This window comes from Eschrichtius robustus, chromosome 10 (assembly GCF_028021215.1).
Source record: "Eschrichtius robustus isolate mEscRob2 chromosome 10, mEscRob2.pri, whole genome shotgun sequence".
NCBI classification, from domain to species: Eukaryota; Metazoa; Chordata; class Mammalia; order Artiodactyla; family Eschrichtiidae; genus Eschrichtius; species Eschrichtius robustus.
Genome location: NC_090833.1, coordinates 98,674,950 through 98,694,113, shown reverse-complemented (window position 1 = coordinate 98,694,113; position 19,164 = coordinate 98,674,950). Strand labels below are relative to the sequence as shown.

General features: G+C 44.1%; 1 protein-coding gene across 1 annotated transcript in view; it reads left to right on the top strand.

The window, feature by feature from the left end:
* Positions 1-2,786: 2,786 nt before the first annotated feature.
* The window catches only part of SYK (spleen associated tyrosine kinase), a 94,535-nt gene continuing 78,157 nt past the window's right edge, over positions 2,787-19,164 (top strand). The window contains exon 1 of the mRNA XM_068553441.1: positions 2,787-2,983. The gene's annotated coding sequence lies outside the window, so the exon portion shown is untranslated. The remainder of the gene's footprint in view (positions 2,984-19,164) is intronic.

The window sequence follows — 19,164 nt, the reverse complement described above, 5'->3', positions numbered from 1 at the left end:
ATGGCAGGATTATTCATAAGAGCCAAAGAATATCTACTATCTAGAAAAAAATAAAGTACCATTCCTCCTCTTTCACCCACACCTCCCTTCTACCCCTCCCCAGTAAAAAAAAGGAAGGGGGAGAAATAAAAATGTAAGTTACCAATAGTAACCAAACAAGAAAAGGAGAAGCGCTTAACTGGATGAGTTTAGAAAAGTGCTGGCTCATCTACAAAACAGAAGTTTGAGAGTATCACAATGAGGTCATGTCCCCACCTCCCAAAAACTACATCTTGTGAGGCTACAAAATCCTGACAATTCTCTCTCAAATCTTGAGAGAAGAAAAAGGTGTAATTACAATCTAAACCATCAATCAAACGTGAAGGTAGAAACTTTTGGGATAGCGAAGGTCTTTAAAATACCTACTTCCGCTTCCCTTATCTGGGATTCACATCCCAGTTAGTGGTCAGCTAGAATTCTAACCACATTGGAGGTCACCGCTACATGGCTTCTCTTATCAGTGGCAACATAGCCACCCCAGGTATTGATAATTAACATAGGGATGTTAAATATGGACTCTCATTGGGGGTATTAGGGCCATTAGAAATATATGATTGCCTAAAGTATTTTAAAGACACGCTTCACCTTGTGGAGTCATATGAACTGTAACATATCTACTTGTTAATACGTTTTAAAAAAAATAAATATCTGTGTACAGGAAAAAAATACCTACTTCTGCTTCTCAGGAAACTCCTGAAGATTGTGTTCCACCAAAATGATGGAGTGAACTAAGGGAGAGAAAGCATGGAATACAAAAAACACGGACTCAAAGATTAAAAGAAATGTGAATGGAAGCACAGAGCAGAGCACAGAGCATAAGAAATGAATCCTTGAGAAACAGTAACCACCAGTTGACCAAAATTGTGCCCAAATTTCCAGCCCAGATTCATATCACCTAGGTGGTCCCAAAACACATAAGCTGAGAATTTACCTTAAATTGTCCAAACACCAGTTGCACCCTAGGCTTCTGACAGAAGCAAAGGCAAATTCTCTCTGAAAGAAAGTACCTTCTCCCTAGTCCTCAATTAATCTCCACAAATAATTTTTCAAGGACAATGAGTGGCTCACATCCAACGTAACCAAATACACAAGGAAGCCAGGCACCATGAGCAAGAACCAATGGTAACACTCAGACAACATAAGTATACATTAAAGACTTCATAAGGTGAAATTAACACAGCAAAACCACATATAAAAATATATTTACTATTTTCAAAGAAATACAAAAATAAAGGACCTCCAGGTAACAGGAGACTTTAAAAAGTAAAGGTGTCAGGAGTCCCTGAGACCCTCTGGGTGCAGGGCTTTGTTAGGAAGGCTTCCAGGACTCGGCATATAATCACAGCTAAGATTTATTTCAATGAAAGATAAAAAGCAAAGTCAGCAAAAGGAAATGGCACATGGGGTAACGGAAGAAAAGTTGGGAGAAATGTGTTGACTTTTAGGAGTATTCTTTTTCTAGGCATTTGTGTGATGATTTTAACATTTAAAAAAATCATTAAAAGCATACTACTTAATTTTCAAGATGACTCAAAGGTGGGAAGGACTGCAGCAATGCTAAAGGGTGGCTTAGAGATGGATCCAAAACTTCATCTCTTCTCCCACCAGCATTCCCTAAGGAAACATTGTAATCTTAGTAAAAGCAAGACAGATCACCTTCCTGCCCATTTCCAACAATATTGCCAGAGGATCTGCAGCCTCTGTTTAGACAACAATGGATATTTCGTTGGTTATCTGCAGTAAAATTAAGTCCAGTGGTTAACAAATATAACCATAATAAAAATCTTTCACTTGGAATAAAAATTTAGTGGGAAAAATAAATGGAAGAGAATGTCCCAGTGGAAAATGCTGAGGGGCTCCAACCGAGTGTAAACGCTTCCTATCACCTTATTTTTCTCCATGGCAATTATAATCTAACACACTATATATTTTATTTTATGGATTGTATTTCGGTTCAGGTACAGCTTTTTAAAACAGGCACCGTTAGCCACTGTTACCAAGAATGTGAGGGGCTTGAAACTGTTTTATGGGAAAATTTCACAGAGGGTTAACAGAAAAAAGGGGGGAGGGGAACAACGTAGGTGTTTTAAAACTATTTTAAAGACTACGGAGAAGGATGGAACTTTAATTAGGATGAAACAGAACCGTTCGTGGGTAAGAAGGAAGCAAGTTTAACTCACTGTCAAGAACCTTGTAATAATTAAAGCCCTCAGAAAACTGCCTTGTTGGACAGGCTGGTCTCACCCAAAGGTGCGCTATAAAATCTGATGTTCACCTAAGGCAGAAGCCACCTGGCGGGATGACAGGGGCCTTCTGATCACCAGTCAGCAGAAGCGTCTTGGGTTGGTGACTGGGAATACCCGCACAGTGAACAAGATTCTCTTCCCAAGCAATGGCACCGCAAATGAGCGTGCCCCTGAGTGCCTGTCGGTCCTTGGAAGGATCAGGCAGCAGGCAGGCCAGGTGGCAAGAGGCTCCTGTTGTTGGCCGCGCGCCCTTTTTTGGTATGAAGCCCCCTTGTCCGGGCCGTCTGCGCCCGGGAATTGGCAAGGAGCGCCCACCCGGCTCCTCTTTCTTCTCCCCTCCGGCCTCCCGCCTCGTAGGCCAACCCCGCGGGCTGGGTTCCCGCGCGCTCCGGCCGCCGCTGCCCTGCCCTGGGCGCTGGGGGCGCATGCGGCACACTGGGCGCTCGCGGCGCACGGCGGCGGGGCGGTCCCGGGGCGGTGGAGCGCGGCGGCCGGGAGGAAGTGCGGGGCCTGCCCGGGAGCGTTAAGGAAGTTGCCCAAAATGAGGAAGCGTCGTGCACTGGGCGACTGAGGCGACTCCGGCGGCGGGAGCAGCGAAGAGGAGGGGGCTGCTCGGCGCTGCGCCCAGAGCTGCCGCCTGGATCGCGCCAGTCCGGTCCCCGGAGACCCGCGCCCCGCCCTAGCCTCACCTGACCCAGGTAGGTGTGGCCGCGCCCTCTCTCCGCTGGGGCCGTCGGGACGCTCCTTTAGGCTTGGGAAGGCGGCGTGGAAGGGGAGAAGCCGCTGAGAGAGGGGAGGATGCAGCCCTTCCTCCTTGGCCGGCACAAGGTCTGTGCGCCTATGCAAACCCAGACGGGTACGCTCAGGGCCTTCCTGCTTTGAAAATCGGAGGGAACATTTGATAAAATTTTTCGATTGAAAACTAGTCAGTTGTGCCAGCTTTTCTCCTAAAACTAGTTAGTGCCTCTTGGGGTCCAGCTTTTGTACGGGGAGCCGGGCCCGTGGGTGGGGGGCCTGTGCCGAGACGGCAAAACTTCAGGTGCTGCCGCGAGCGCAGGAAGTGCGGAAGCGGCTGGGTCCTGGGAGACTAGCTGGAGTCCGCAGGCACAAGAAACTCCGTGTCGGGTCTCGGAAAGGACACATTTTCGTTTGGCCATTTACAGAATCCACTGGAAAATTCCACTGTATTTATCGAAGTGACTCAATGTAGGGATGTTCATATGCCTGCAAAGGTTTTATTCATACTTTTACTACAGAAAGAAAGAGCAGTTGCATAAAAACATGAAACTTTCTGAACCACTACGAAAATGTAGTATGATTGCCTTTTTTGTTTTTCACATTTTAATGGTAAAATAACTTCATCAGCCAATAAATGACTTGGAAGAGCAGGGAAGTTTTGTGTAGTAAAATGTGAATTTAAGTTAAAGATATTTTTGGCCGTATGGCTTCAAAACCTTAAACCCACCTAAATAACGATACAAAGGCGATTTTTTTTTTTTTTTTTTTTTTTTTTTTTGGTTTGTTTGAATATCAAGAACTAGCAAGACAATCACTGGAGAAGTTAGAGTTTCAATCTTTTGGCTGTTCGAGGTGCAGTTGCTTGGGAAAGAGAATCTCATTCACGGTGCAGAGTCTCCCCAGTCATTAAGCCAAGACGTTCCCGACTGGTGATCAAAAGGCCCATGCCATCCTGCCAGGTGGCCTTTGGAAACAGGATTGCAGGTTATTTTAATGAGTTTGCCTGACTTGCCAAAGATTCCCGTTTAACCCAAGTAAAACTGTTGACTGGAGTTGTTCATTTTCTTAAACCCTGGAGGCATTTCAGTGTGTAATTAAAAGACTTGGAGATGTAGTTAAAAGACTTGGAGATACAAATTGTCACATCTGAATCTTCACGTTAAAAAAGAAAAATCATGGAATGATGGAGAATTCCTGAAAGAAATGGAATAGATTCTAGTATTTGTTTTCTTTGTTTTAGTAAGAACAAATTCATTGCTATTACACAGGTGGCATTTTACTTAAATGCAATTTAATTCACTGATGTGCATACCACGCCTCCCTCTCCCTGCAAAAAAAAAAAAAAAAAAAAAAAAAAGGCCAAACAGTGCATGGATATGTTTGTCTTTGAGGTAAAAGGTTTAAATACTTGTAAAGTATTAGGTATTTTAAGTGAGAAATCTTGTCTACTAAAAATATTTTATCAAATTATTTTGTTCTGTCTACATCGAACTTTTGATCTGTTTAGGGAAATTTTGCAGTAAAATAGAAACATTTATATTCTTTGTATTTGGAGTGCTTCAATATGTAGGATTTTATAAATCATCTTAATAACCAGAATGTTTTTAATGTTTTAAGCCAAGGATAAAAGTGAGGTGTATATTTTAGCTCTTTACCTTTCCTGAGGGATGAAATTGTCAGAAAGATCATTTTATCGCTAGAGTTGCATTTCAGAAATAACTTACCTTAGCCTTCTTTAGGTTCATATTTAGTATTCTAAGTGCAGGTCTGATTTCTCTGTTATTAAACCAAAGACTTCTTAGTAGGACATCACTTAGCACATAGCATATCCATAATCATTATCCAAAACCCTTGTGCCAAGATATGTTTTGGAATTCAGGATTTTTGAGAATTTAGAATTCAAATTTAGAATCTGAATTTCAGCCTTGAGAAAGACATTTCTCAGAATTTAGAAAGGTCTGCATACATACTGATGCCATATGTTACACACCACTCCAACACAGCCTGGGCAGCGTCCTATAATCCCACACGTTAATATTTCTGCACAAACAGTGTGAAAAGTCTCACTAAGTGGAATAAAGAGAGGCTACAAATAGCTGTGTGTCAATGTCACTAAATGAGGTTCCCTATAAAACTCACCAAAAAACCTTGTTTTTCAGCAGTTTTTGGAGTTAGGGCTATGGGACTGATTCTGTATTAGATTCTGTCAAGCTACTGTTTGCTTTTGAAAGTAAATTACATTTCTACTGCCCAACAACTCACACTTTCCAGTAATTAGATGGGTAATTCCCCCCTTTCCAGGAAGCCTGAAATAGCAAGAGTTCCCTGAATTTTCAGTGATAACAATCAAAATACAGATCCTCCAAGTGAGAATAGGATGTTTCATCCTTACTGAGAGACTTTCCAACAGCAAAGTTTCTGACAGTCTGATTCTAGAGAAAGAAGGCAGTAGTTACTTAAAGAAGGGCTATTACCACCCTTCACAGCTACAGCATGGCCTTGGAAGAAATACTGTTTCCTGTTCACTTTGCAGCTCGTTCTATCTCTGTCTGTTATCCGTACCTAAGGAATGGCCGGGTACTTTGTACAATCTGAGCTAATTTTTGCTTTCTCAGCTTTTCACCAAATAGATTTTTTTTCCAACGATCCCCTAACTCACCACCACCCTGCCCCCCAACACTTTCTTCCACTTCTGGATTGATTTAGCTGCAAATGAGTAAAGAGAAAAATTAGGAACTTAGGCCTTTGGGTAAGAATTTTTAAAAAATGTCTGCACACTGAACATTGGTTTCCTTTTACAGCAATTGAAATCAAAAGGCAGAGTCTTAAAGAGAGATTGGAATTAAATTACCTGGGTTAATTATATCTTACCATCTTACTCTTCTACCTTGGAATTGAACAAGTTGGGTTTTCTTTTTCTTCCACTCAGAAAAAGAGAGTTTTTTTAAACTGAGGAATTGTAGGAAGATTAAAAAAACTAGGCTGATTGGATTTTAAAGGAAAAGTTTATTCATTCATTTTGACTTTATATTAGCAGGAACATTTTCTACTAGCTTATAATTTTGTCTGGCAAAATGTTAGCCTGCGTCGGTTTGAATTTCTTTTTGCCTTTAATAATTATGTAAGTTTTGCCCTATGAATCCTGAAAGGTGGTTGCATTGGAATCTTAAGTATAGTCAAATTTAGCCACTGCCAAAAATACCAGTAGAAGGAAGAATATTTAGTTTCTATTACAGTAGGTTTAACAAATCAAAAATGACTCTCTCTTGATTCTTTTATTTCTGGGAAACTGTGTATTTGTTTTGGTGGCTGCCAGAGGCTGATGATGGGAAGAGGAAGGTGAGGATGATTTAGAATATTGTTAACACCTCAATTACTAAGGGGGATGTACTGAAAGCTTTTATGATGGACAGTATCTGGTAAGCAGCATCCTCTGTCCTGGGGGTACCTGGCTCTGACCCTGGAGTCCTGGCTCCTGAAACTGGAGAAGGCAGTACCCCTCAGTGCTGTGCTGGAGCCCTGGAGGGGAGTACAGATGTGGGAGGACACTGCGCTTCCAGATTGGCATGCTAAGTGTCACATCTTTGATCTGAGCAGAGGCTGGGCAGGCAGCAGGATTGACAGGAGAGTGTAGGGCTGATGTCAGAGTCAGTGAGGCTCAGGCCTGGATACAGTCAGTGCGGGGGAGTGTGGAAGGAAGGAAGAGGGCCAAGGGCCAAGTGTTAGGAAAAGTCACAATTTAAATATTGGTTTGTTTAGTTATACTCAGAATGGCTACAAAGAGCATTTGAATGTCCAACAATTAACCTCCTACGTTCCCACTCCATCTCTTTGTCTTAATTGCTAAATCTTCATGCTGTCTTGGTCAGTCCAACAAGTTATTAAATCTATCCGTTTCTGTTCAGTTGTCATGGAAATCTTTTGGTTCGACCAGAGTTAATCTTTCTTTTTATTTAATTTCAATTTATAACAGTACCTTCCAATGCTCTAGTACTGCTCCCCCAAAACAATCTTTTAATCTTTTTAGCTATTTCTTCTAGAATTTTCCTTCTTATTTCCTGATGTTATGTTCACTTGCTTTTTTTTTTTTTTTTTTTTAATGTATCAGTTTTAGACAATGTCTCCTGACTTCCTACTCTGAGAAATAAGTGCATGGCAGTCCTAGACTCTTATTACCCAGGATAATCTTTCTATAATTTAGGATTAAGATGTTATTTGGTGTTTGTTTACCTTGTTGAGGTTATATTTACTGCTAGAGCACAGTATATAATATAGTTCCATTTTCTTTCATTTCCTCCGTGTTGTTTTTCCTGGTGTAAACTCTTGTTTCATTTTTGTGTTTTCTCAGTTGGTCCTGTGCCTGTTACAATTCTCTCCCCAACACTCTGACACAAAGCTAAACACCCCCCCACTTGACTCAGTTTCCCACTGAGTCAAATATACCAAGCAACCTATCAGTTCCATTTCTCTCTTTTTCTGGAACCCTCTGCCTCCTTATGCCAGTCTGATGGTTTCTTTTCAGTCTTGCTACACACCTGTTAATAACTGAAGCATATTTTGGGGAGTTGGTTAGCTAAATATATTTCCTGCAAGTTGCTGCCCTGTATACTTTTTGGAGTCTTAACGTAACTCTTATCAACATTCATGTAGCTTTCAAATCCATTGTAAATCCATTGTCATAATTGTTGAAAACATTTTCCCCAAACTTTTGATTTCTATGGTTATTTGCTTATTTATATAACTTATTACTTTTTGTAGCTTTTGGAACTTTTATAATTTCTCCCGTCAGGACATATTCTGAATCATGCTTCATGAAAGATTACTTTTAGCTCCAATTTAACGGTTAGCAGCTACGTTTTAAATCAGTCTCAGTGTCACCTCTGTATTTGCTCTGACCCTGATGGTTTATTATCTGATTGATGGGAATATGTATTTTCCTGGGACTGGGGAATCCACAGGGCTTTAATCAGATGGCCAGCCTCGATTCCCTGGATTTCTGAAGTGGGTGCTGTGCAATTTTAAATGGTATTCCCGAGGAAGCTTTCCTTGTTCAAGTGAGTGAAATGAGAGACAGAATAAAGTTGAGTAAGCAGGGTAACTGTCATGGGCTTGTTCAGAGCCATTGTGCAGGTGTTGTGCATGGTCAGGACATATGTCACTGAACTCTTACACCCCTGTGGTCATAGGATGCATTGGTTCTTGGAGCACTGTGGGGACCAGGACTTCCGAAGTCCACTTTGGGAAACACTGGGTAACCTGCTGCCCCTTCACAAGATCCTCAGGCTTTGCTTAGGTGGAGGCAGAATGCCTCTTAAATACTCAGAGTATTTTTTTTTAATTAATTAATTTATATTTTGGCTGTGTTGGGTCTTCGTTGCTGTGTGCGGGCTTTCTCTAGTTGCAGCGAGGGGGAGCTACCCTTTGTTGCGTGTGCGGGCTTCTCATTGCAGTGGCTTCTCTTGTTACGGAGCATGGGTTCCAGGTGTGTGGGCCTTGGTAGTTGTGGCACGTGGGCTCAGTAGTTGTGGCTCGCGGGCTTAGTTGCTCCGCGGCATGTGGGATCTTCCCGGACCAGGGCTCGAACGCATGGTCCCTGCCTTGGCAGGTGGATTCTTAACCACTGTGCCACCAGGGAAGTCCCAAAATGCTAAGAGTATTTGAATCACTTGATTGCCCTAATGCTTCAAAGTCACAGTCACTGAATATTTTTATCAACAGTGGTTGAGAGTAGGGGGGTGAGGTCCCACTGGGTTCAAATCCCACTGTGTTTTCAAGCTACTGTTTTTAGTTTTTGTAGATGGAAGCATTACAGGGGATTTCACTGTGATGTACGGTGGAGATCACGCGTGCAGTGCCCATACCTGGCCTGTGGTTAGAACTGGCATAACTGTCACAGTCTCTCCCAGGTGGGTGGCTCTGGGAGTCTGCCCCTGTAGTCTTGGCTGGAGGCTAATAAGAGCAGTCCCAAATCGGTCACAGATGAGTAAGTACTGTCTCTGAAGTTAGTTTCTCTGACCTCCAAGATGGGAGAACTTTCTATCATTTTCTTTTTGAAAAGTGTTAAATTGCATAACTGATGTCTAAGTACATATCCATTGGTGAAGAATTCAGATATAACATTGAAACCCTCCTTAACCACCACCCTCAGCCCCAGCCCATCCCCACTGAGGGAGGGCAACTTGGTGCATATTCTTCTAATCTTTCATCCTGTGCATTCATGCATGTGTATATATGTGTGTATTTTTAGAAGATGTAGTGTTGGTGGTGCGTGTGTGTGCCTTCTTAATACCAATATCATCCTGCAACTTTCTTTTTTGAATCAACAGGGTTGGGGGAGCCCTTCCTATCAGTGATCATCGTGTTTTATTCCAGGGTGAAAAATATGATTGTTTATTAATAGACATTTAGGATTTTTTTCTAATTTTTGATACTGTAAACAAAGCTGCAGGGAATGCACTTTTTCTTTCATTCTTTCCCTCTGTTTTACCCTTTTCATTGCATTTCATGGAACTGACAGGTTAATCACTTTCTTAAGAAAGATCTTCAGCCCTGTCCATCCTGTTATTCAGGCCATCTATTGAGTCATTTATATTTTAGCAAGCAGGTGGGCAAGCAAACACAGAAGGTAGTTAATTGTTTATTTTTTAAGTGATACATTAGGCTCTTGCCTAATAATATTTGTTTTTATTACTGGTTCCAGCGTAGATGTTCTCTTCTTGCTCCATGACCTCTGTCTTCTTTGGCACCTACTCATCTGTTTGCCCATTGGGTGCCTTCCTTTGTGCGGTTAGCTTTCCTGATGTGCTTGGTACTTCTAGGATGTATGCTCGTCTTGTTTATGAGGTGCCCTAGGAGTTAGTCTTTTAATGCTGTGTGTGTTGCATGGCCCTCTTGTAACCTGTCCCCTATGAGATGTGAGGAAGGTGAGATGTGAGCAGGGCAGGATGAGCCAGTAACCAGTGCGGGGGGGTGCAGGTGCTCTCTGTTCTTCATGGATGTGGCCATACCCTGCCTCTCCAAACGCACGTCTTTCCTACAGAGGGTCTCCTGTTGCTCTTAGGAGTGCCGGCAGCTGAGAAGTTGGAGAGGGCTTGGCTGCCTGCCTGCTTCCCTCTCTGCTTCTCCCTCACCCCATCCCACCCAGGCTTTGTCATTTCCAAGGCACCACACGCTTGGCTCTTCGCAGCCATCTCCAGCTGCCTACACTTAGGCTGTGGTTTCCCTCTTCAGTTTGAGCCCATCTTGCTTTGCTTCCTTCAACGATAGCAGTAGTTTCCAGCCCACTAGTAATATGCCTCCTTTGTTCCCCAGCGTGGTTATGGATTTATATTCTACATTATTGTTTTCAATGCTGTTTCTTTTCTTTCTCTGCATTTATAGCTGCTGCATTTACTTGAAGGGGAAGTCCACCACTTCCTTTTTTTCTTTCTTTTTTTTTTAGCAACACCAATCAGCTGATGGTCATAGCTGTGAAGGAAGTGACAGGGAGGAGGAGGGAGAGGAGCTCTCTAGAGCAGGCATGAATGGCAGGCTTGGGGCTTCTTTGGTCTTCACTGTTGCCCTGGGAGCTGGGCCAGCCGTCCTGTAGCTTAGGCAGGAAGTATGTCCAAGGAGAGGGCTGCAGCGGTCAGGTCTGTACTGATTATTAGGAAATTGCTAGTCCCAAATCATAAGTTTCTTAGAAACATGTTTAAGGACACCAGAGATATTAGAGGGAGAAAGGATCTTGGAGAATGTCTAATTCAACCTGCTGGTAAGCAGTGAGGCCCAGAAAGGTAAAGTGACTTTCACTTATCCAGCTGCTAAGTGATCCTGCTGTGATTCAAAGCCGAAAACCCAGGTGTTTCTAATCCAGAACCAGAATTCCTATCCACTACTCCAATGAGGAGCAAAAAGGGACCTGCCGTCATGCCTGGTGGTGAGAAGATTTCAAGTCCTATCAGTGGAGACAGGAGCCTGAGAAGGCAGCCGGAGGGCATAAGCCCAGTTTGACGTGTAGATTTCACTCTTTTACCAGGAGTTTTAGAAAACTTATTATTATCTTTATAGCTTTGTGTTGAGAAATTAAGCAAATTCAGTAGGAATTGGACCAAAAAATCCTGAATCAATGAGAGGTTAATATGAGAATGTCTGATGCTTTTTTTTTTTTTCCTCAACCCAGCTTATTTATTCACTATCCCACAGGTACACTTTTTTTTTTTTTAACATCTTTATTGGAGTATAATTGCTTTACAATGGTGTGTTAGTTTCTGCTTTATAACAAAGTGAATCAGTTATACATATGTTCCCATATCTCTTCCCTCTTGCGTCTCCATCCCTCCCACCTTCCCTATCCCACCCCTCTAGGTGGTCACAAAGCACAGAGCTGATCTGTCTGATGCTTTTGCATACGTCTCCTTCCAACACAGATTGAGCTGACTTTCAAATTTACCACCCAAAGTGCACTAAAGTAATGTGAGAAGCTGGTTTAAAAGGACGCACCAAGCCTTTGTCTGCCCATCAGGCCTGCATCTCTGTGGCTGTCCCCACACAGGACAGAATTGCTACTCTCTGCACACATTACTGTCCCTAGAGTTGGGGAGGGGCATACATGGGGTCCTGAAGGTTGGAATGGAGAAGGAGATAAAGGAAAGTTTCAAAAGTAGTTCTATTCCATGGTGGAAACACTTGTGATGCAGGTGGGATTTCAGTGGTTCAGTGAAAGAAAGGCAGCGTGACAACTGCAAAGAAAAGATGCCTTCTAGAATGAAGATAGAAAAGTCATGTATGATTTCCCCAAAGGAGCCAATATCTGCAAAGATGTGTGCATGATGTTCTTTCTAGATTATCCCTTCTAAGAAAACTCTGGGAACTGTCAGTATCCATTAATAGAGGAATGATGTATTCGTTTGCTAGGGTCGCTGGAACAAAGTACCACAGACATTTATCATGTCACAGTCCTGGAGCCTGGAAGTCTGAGATCAAGGTGGGCAGGGTTGGTTTCTCCTGAGGGCTCTCTCTTTGGCTTGTGGACATCATCTTCTTTCTGTATCTTCACATCTTCTTCCCTCTATTGCCTGTGTCTGTGTCCGAATTTACCCTTTTCATAAGGACATCAATCATAGGGGATTAGGGCCTACCCTAATGACCTCATTTTAACTTACTCACCCCTGTAAAGACCCTATTTCCAAGAAAAGTCCCATTCTGAGGTGCTGGGGGTCTGGACTTCAACATATGAATTTGGGAGGGGAAACAGTTCCTCCCACAGCAGGTGGTTAAGTGGAGCCTGGTCTCTCCTCCCAAGTGGCCTTGCTGTGCTGCCACTGAGAGCACGAGGGAGCTCTCCAGTATCATGATGGAGAGATTTCTAAGCCAGCTGAAGTGAGCTTCATGCACAGATAGTTATGGAACATGATATACGTGGACACCACACACAAAACTAAGCAAATTAAAATGCTCAAGAAACAATTGTCCTTCCTCCTTAGATTAGCATTTTTTTAAAGAAAAGAAACTTATGAGACCCAGAGGAAAAAAATGAAACATAAGAATGATGAGGAGAGACAAATTCTATAAGATCTTAAGGCAAAACTGCAATGGAAAGTGGGGCAACGGACCCAAATTCCACGTGGAAATTAGTGCAAAGCAAGGGTGGCCTTTCCCATCAGTCAGGAAAGGGAGCCTGGGTTATCAAGTAATGGTCTTGGGAAAACCAGCTGATAATTTGGGAAAAACATTAAGCTTTGCTCTGTATACCAAAATAAGTTCCGGATTTAACAAAGAATAAATATATAACAGTGAAATCATAAAAGTGCTAGAAGAAAACAGGTGAGTTTTAAAATAATTGTGGAGTGAAGGCCTTTATAAATATGGTAGGAAATATGGAGACATAATAGAAAACAGTTGATAAGTATGGTTTTCTAAAATTGTAAGCAAGTCCCTATACAAATGAAAAATATATATAAATAAGTGAGGGAAAAAACCTATAAGATATATTTATTTTCAAGGTCTGTGGTAGAGGACCAGTAGCCTTCATATGCAGTGAGTTCTTTCAAATCAATGAGAAAAATAAACACACTCCAATAGAAAGATCAGTCAAGGACGCGAACAGGCAACTCAAAATGTAAATGAACCGAAAGCACGCAAATATGCTTTGCCTCTGTGTAATCTTGCATTGATTTAAGGGTTTGCTGTGTGGTGAGGTGTGGGGAAAAGAGACACTCCCACAGGTCAGCACCAGCAGGGCGGTTGGGTAATGTCTTCCGAAATGTAAAACGCACATGTGTTTTGATTCAACAATTTCACTTTTAGGAACTTATTACACACATAAATTGACAAAAGTGGGAAAATATATGTGCATACAGTAATTCATTACAACATTTTATTTTGTAATAGCAAAGAAAGAAGGAAGGAAGGGAGGGAGGGAGGGAGAGAGAGACGGGGTGGGGAGAGAGAGAGAGAAAGAAAGAAGAAAGAAAGAAAGAGAGAGAGAGAAAGAAAGAAAGAAAGAAAAAGAAAGGAAGGAAGAAAGAAAGAAAAGGAAAGAAAGAAAGAAAGAAAGAAAGAAAGAAAGAAAGAAAGAAAGAAAGAAAAGAAAAAGAAAGAAAGAAGGAAAGAAGGAAAGAAAGAAAAGGAAGGAAGGGAAATATGTATCATGCCTGGTTAAATAAACTATGGTATATCCATGCACTGGAATCATATGTGGCCTTTTTAAACATGTGGAATCTTGTAGACCAAAAAATAAAGATGTCCAAGTTATATTCAGTGAAACAGCAAAATGTAGTATATCGCTATATTTTTAAAAACACATACATGCACATAGCAATGTAGGCTCTATTGGAATGTTATTTACTACATATAGATGCAAGTCTGCCTATACCGATGTGTGTGTGTAAACATGCAGAGAGATCCAAAAGCAAAGGTACCAAACTGTCAGTAGCAGTTGTCTGCGGAGGGCAGTAAGGGAATTGGTTTTGAGAAAAAAAGTGAAATGTACATTTTTACTCTGCATACAGACGTTTGCAGTGATCGTGATAAAATGAGGTTTGCTTGGGGGTCTGGGGGCTAAGTAGGATGAGACCAGGAAAATAACTAATTCAGAAACAAAGCACCAGTCATGGCTGTTGGGACCATTCTGTCTCCAAACAAGGCATTAGGCTTGGAGAGGTTGGGTCGTTTGCCTGGAGCTATACAGTCGAGGTTCTCAAGTGTGCCTGTGCACAGCCGTCACCGAGCTTGTCTGGCCCACTGATGCCCGGGCTGCCTCCAAAGTTTCTGATGTGGTCTAATGTGTGACCTGCCTTTGGAAATTCATTATTAAGGCCTCCCCACCCCTCCCCCACCAAGTACAGCAGCCAAGGTTGAGAACCACTGGTTTAGAATGAGTTAATGGGATTGTATAGCACACAGGCACATCTTTCAAGCCTAACACAATTTCCACCAAATTTGAATGTATTGGTACACTCGGTATAGTGGCAGCTGTGTGTGCCTTTGACTGTAGAGACTTTGGGCATATTAGCTGGTGCATCCCCACTTTGTGTGTATGTGCGTGTGTGTGTGTGTGTGTGTGAGAGAGAGAGAGAGAGAGAGAGAAGGAGAGAGATTGATTGAGAGAAGGAGAGTGATTGAGAGAGAGAGAACTCACATGTTTCTATGCTGCAAACACTCCATTCCTTGGGAACTTGGATTCATAAAGTCTGGAGGCCTGTGGCAGTTACAGAGGCAGGCATTTGAGGGAGGATGTCAGAGTGTTCTCAGCACACTGCTGTGAGACTTGTGGGAGGTGAGCGCACGTTGAAACAATTCTCAGAGGAAGAACGTGCGCACTGGTCTGATAGAAAAACCACCGGTAACATTTTCTGCCCGAGATAATGTGAATGATTTCCATCTCTCAGATTAGTTCTTAGTGTGATTCCAAGTCCACTGTACTTATTTTCTGCCATCTGCCTGTTTCATGTGAGATGGTTCTTCTCTTGAGAAGGACGTGAATGAACAGTCTTGCTGTGGGTGGAGAGCCAGGGCCTGGGTTTCTTGGTGTCTGTGGCTTCTGGGCCTCGAAGCCTGCAGCAGATGGTGACAGAGGGGCCGCTCCCGCTATGGGCCATTTGGGGACAGTCTGTGGCGGGGCCTCCCGGTGCTGACCCTGTCCGTCCAAGCACACACGTGGGAGCACTGTGCAGCACTCACATGCGGAGCCCCTGGGGCTCACCAAGTGCACCCACATTTATATTTCGTAATAAAACTTCTAGGACCACGACTGTAACCCATAAACGTCCAGTTCTGAAAGCCCCCCTGGGGGGCAGTGTGGGTGGCGGAAGCAGACCAGGCACACGCCTCTGATTCTGTTACTGACCAGGATTCTTGGCCTCCTTAAGCAAAAGAAATTGATCAGAGGCCAGACAAGAAATTCAGGCAAGGCTTTACTGGGGCCCCTGCTGCAGCAAGGGGTAGTGGGAACAAGTAACAGGTTCCCTTGCTTGCTCCCTGAGGTGGGGGGGCGAGCTGGTTCCTTATATGGGGTGAGGGTAGGGGTAGGTCCGGGGGGTCGGGCCAGAGGGGTGGCTTAGGTGGTTTGCCCACCCCTTTGGCGGTGCTGAGTGCAGGGGCCATGCGCAGTACCCTGCTTTTGCTCCTGGTTTTTCAGAAGTGGCAGTTGGGGCTTTTTTGGTCATTTTTGTATCTTCTTGTCCATAATTTGCCCCAACTGCTCATGCACACGGTTATTTTTAGTCTCTTATAGTTTCTTTGTATTTTGTTCCTGGAGGAGACGTTTGTCCAGGTGTGAACATTGCAGCAAAGGGTCCCAGGTCCCGGGTCCCAGCCTGTCTCAATTCATCATTCCTTGAAACTCCTTCAGCCCTGGCCACCTCATCTCCAAAACGAGGCCAGAAAGACCTGCCCCTGGGTGGTTGTGGCACCCAGAGACCCACTGTGCAGAGTGCCCATCAGACTGGCTTGCAAAGAGGTGCCCTGCAGAGCAGTCGTATTTGGGTACAGGAAGTCAAGGAGCTACATAGCCTCTGGTTACCTGGGGATTGAAAAGGGGGTCTTCTGGGGACAAAATGATATTAGAAGACTTTATGGGAAGGTCACAGAAAGAGTGGCTCTGGCCCAAGTGTCATTTGACTCTGAAGCAAATGAGTGTCTATTCCCTGGCGGTACACCTGGGAACCCTCCTGGGTTTTAACAGGCAGCCCTTAGGGAGCGTGCTCTCCTGTCCCCAGTGATTGGACAAGGATACCTTGCTCAGGGGGTCCTGGCAGCGCTCTCACCTGAAGTGCTAAAACGCTGTGTAACATTATTTTGGCCCTTGTCATGTATTTTTACAGCATCAGTTTGGAGACCATGCTGTGGACATTTTTGTGAGCTCCGTGCTCCCAGCATGGGGCCCTCTGTGCATGTGTAGGTGCTCTTAAAGTCCCCTCCTTACATTTCAATATGTCACATAGGATTTGGATACAGTAAGCTAGATATTTGGAGTAAAATGTGTCTCTCGTTAATAGAAAGAAAACCTAGAGCCCCAAGCTTGGTCCAAGTAGGAGAAACATCTGGAAGGGAGAAGTGTCTGGACCATACAGCTTGTTCCTCGGGGTGAATTTATAATATTCGCTTTGTCGACCTGCAGTCCCATCACGTTGGTCCCAGGGAGGTGCTGCCTGCTGCTCTACCTCGGACACCTAGCCCAGGTGAGGACAGATGGCCTCTCCCCAGCTTCCCTGGCAAGGATCTAGAGCTGTGCTGTTCAGAACATTGCCACCAGCCACATGTGGCCATTTACATTTCAAATCCTTAAACTGAAATAAAATGTAAAAAATCAGTTCTCAGTCACAGTGGCCACATTTCAGGGGCCACTAACCACATGTGGCTGGTGGCTGTGTGTGGGACAGAGTAGAACAAACATCTCCATCATTGCAGTACGGATTTTGGGACAGATTAACCACTCTGTGTTACACCTGAGCCCCACGCGATTCTTCCTGGGGAGTCAGGAGACACAAGCTTCTACCCCCTCCCACCTTTCCTAGTCCTTGGTACCACTGCGCGTGGACAAGGCATCATTACACTTTTCCATGTGTGGACCCCGGTTGTCTCCCGTTTCCTTAAGAGGCTCTGACCCTGGAAAGTGGTGGTGGCATCAGAATGCCCACATCCTTCAGATGAGACCCCAAGTCTTGTCCACAGGACCTGGCCTGGCCCTTTCATCCTCAACACAGCGACAGTCTCCTACTCACCACAACAGCTTCCGCCAACACAGATACACAGCACACACCTACATGTGTGTGCACACGCACATGCAAGCAAACCATGGCAGTCTGGGTAAGTGAGAGGTTACTAATGAGTAACATAGGAAGGGAAATGGTTCCCAGTTGTTTTCTTGGAGCCGTCTAATGCGAACCCAGCCTTGGAGGATACTAGGTAATGTATGGTGGGGTTAAGCACCCTTTGGTTCAGTATAGTTCCTGAAAGAATAAACTAGTTTTTTGTTCAAGAGGATTTAGAGGTAATGGAAAAAACTTTAGTACTGACTAATTTCTCTGCAGTAAAAAAAAAGAAAAAAAATCCAGTGTCATTTTCTCAAAATATTTGGAATTCAAGGTTCTGTCCACTTTAAAAGGAAGGTTTGAAGAGGAAGTGTGCTCCTTGTCAAGACAAAATGAGGAAAATGCAGTGCTTACCACGTGACTGTGTTCTGTTCTTGCAAATGCAAGAAAACAAGACTCATTTCTGGAACGTGCACCATGTGCATTTGAGAACTCCGAGGGCAATGGAAGGGGTGAGGTGGGCTGAGAGGCAGGTCATCCTGTGAGAGGCAGCACCCGAGGAGCCTGTGATGGGGAGGGGACAGGTGGAGGGGCCCACTGCAGGCAGGGCGACCCACTCCAGCTGGGTGCCTGCCCCGTCCACTAGGCTCCATCTCTGCCTCATTCTCATCTTGGGCGGCGGGGGAGAGATGTGCCATTTGCCTGTCTCTGGAATTCCTGTGCTGCTCAATTTCAGGAGAGATAAAATACCACAAGAGAAGCAGTTGGAAGGGTTTGCGAATTATAGAACTTCCTTTCATGATTCAGCCCGACATCAGGAAGTGGAGCAGCACGTATGCTATTCCCAAGCTGACTTCGCCCATGGCCAATACGCATGCGTGATGGACAAGGCGAACACGGGCAAGATTCTTTTACCTGAATTACTGTGTTAGCAAAATAAGTACGTCTCAAAATCAGTGTGTGTGAGGAGGTTTTATTGAACTGAAAGTGGTTTCCTGAATGCTGCCTTTCCTGTTTCTCCTTTAGAATTCTATGTAAAACTTTGAATTTTTCAATCTGCCCATCTTCCTGCGTTCCGTAACCCGTGCCGCTGCTCACTTCAGTGGTCAGCTCTGTTTGGGTCAGTTTTGAACCTTCCATACAGAGGCAATAATTCTAGAGCAGTGATTCTCAGTCCTGGCTGCTCATGAGAATCACGCGGAGAACTTAAAAAAGAAAAAAAATTAGTACTGTCGGGGCCCCAGCCCTGGAGGTTCTGAGTTAGTTTGGGCTAGGACCCTCTCACCAGTACTTAAAGTACCCTGGTGGTTGTCACCTGCAGCCAGGGTAGAGAATCACTGTTCTGGCCTAGAGCTTTGCTATTGAACTTGCTGTTGAAAGCGCTCTTCTGTGATTTTATGTGCATACCCAACACCTGGGGCAGCAGCCCAGGCCCTCAGACGCTGCTGTGGGCCCCGAGTCTGCACAGATAAGAAGCATCTGGAGTGATTTTGGAGCAGTCTTGGAGGTGTAATGGGCCTGCTTGGCCTTTGGACTCTTGGAAGAAGCATTAAAGCCTTCCTGCTGTTCACGGTCCTCTTAGCCCATGTCCTGAAATTGTGCTGCTTGTAGCCAGCCCTTAGCCCAGCTGGACCTTTTGTCTCTGGGCTGGACACTCTTGCCTCCTCTGGGGACCTCAGCCCTCTCTGTGCTGGCTGGGTGCATGGCCCAGGAGAAGTCTGAAGCCCAGTACTTTCCTTCCCTTTATAGGATCCTGGATAAGAGAATCCAGGAGAAAAGTCCTCTTTTATTTCTGGAAATTTACTTTAAACATCTCCTCCACTCCTTTGTTTACATTCTCTACTTCGGGAACGTCCATCTTGCATATCTTAGGTCTCCTTTGTCCTTCTAGCCCTTTTCTGTTGAAT